Source organism: Mauremys reevesii, linkage group 14, assembly GCF_016161935.1.
Source record: "Mauremys reevesii isolate NIE-2019 linkage group 14, ASM1616193v1, whole genome shotgun sequence".
Classification (NCBI taxonomy): Eukaryota; Metazoa; Chordata; order Testudines; family Geoemydidae; genus Mauremys; species Mauremys reevesii.
Window position 1 is genome coordinate 42,409,668 of NC_052636.1, and position 1,109 is coordinate 42,410,776.

General features: G+C 46.0%; 1 non-coding gene across 1 annotated transcript; it reads right to left on the minus strand.

Moving 5' to 3' along the window:
• Positions 1 to 488: 488 nt before the first annotated feature.
• TRNAF-GAA lies at positions 489 to 561 on the minus strand. The gene has a single exon. It is a non-coding gene; the product is annotated as a tRNA-Phe (tRNA).
• Positions 562 to 1,109: the final 548 nt, after the last annotated feature.

A 1,109-nucleotide genomic window follows, 5' to 3' on the forward strand; every position in this document is an offset into this window, starting at 1 on the left:
CAAACTTTTGCTCTGCTTCTGGGGATACCCCAGACAAGTTGGTGTCAGTTCTGCCTAGCCGGCTTGATGCAGTTTAGGCAAATGTGATAACCACTACACTACAGAAACTCCATTACAGTGCACTGCCCTGCTCTCAAATTCCCTACACTTTGGTGGTGCTCACCCTGGCACACACTGGTGGGTGAACCTGGAGAAACTGGCAGCAGCTCTCTGATGGGTCAGCTGGAAGAACAGAGGACTGGAGCCAGGGATCAGGAAGTCGTCCTTACATCACCCTTGTGACTCTAGCTTGAAGGGGAGCTTCTTTTTCTTCCCCTTGCTGAGAAGCAGCAAGAGAAGAAAGGTAGGTCAGGTGGGCCAACTGGGTGCAGAAGCCAATGCTGCCTTTTCCTGCAGTAAAGCCCAAAATGAGGGACTTACATTGAGTAGAGGCAGTGCTGGGCTTCCAGGAAAGAGCTCACTGCTGCAGCAAGAGGGATGAAACAACCTGCTGAAGCCTGGGATTGAACCAGGGACCTTTAGATCTTCAGTCTAACGCTCTCCCAACTGAGCTACTTCAGCACCTGCAGGGGCCTTTTTGGGGTGCTGCTTCTCACCTTGAAGTTTATTCTCCATAAACCATCTCTCCAGTCAACAATGGCCAATGCAAGATGGACATCGCTCGCTATTTTAGCATTTGGAAACATCATCAACTAGTCTCTGGATCTCTCAAATGCTGCACTTCAGTTCATGGGGGAAAGGCGAGAGAAGCAACCTTTGAACAAAGGGCCTGTGGTTAACATCCTGACGCTGTCAGTCTCCAACTGTAACACTATTTAATACCGGCCCACCCTGTGCTGGTGAGTGCTCCATTGCTAGATGTTAGTACATTTCAGTTACTGTCAAAATTAAAAGTTTCTATATGCTTAAAAGAAATGATTTTTTTCTTTTGCTTATATGTGGCATGAATAAATACAGATTTACACATCCTAGCATGAACATTTATTGTCTTATATGATAGAGAAAATCATGCATCCAGATTGTGCATCCAAATCATGAAATGAGCTACAAATGCAATAAAAATAAGGTATTCAATGGTTTAACATATGGAGCAGGGCTGGGGGGTTCCG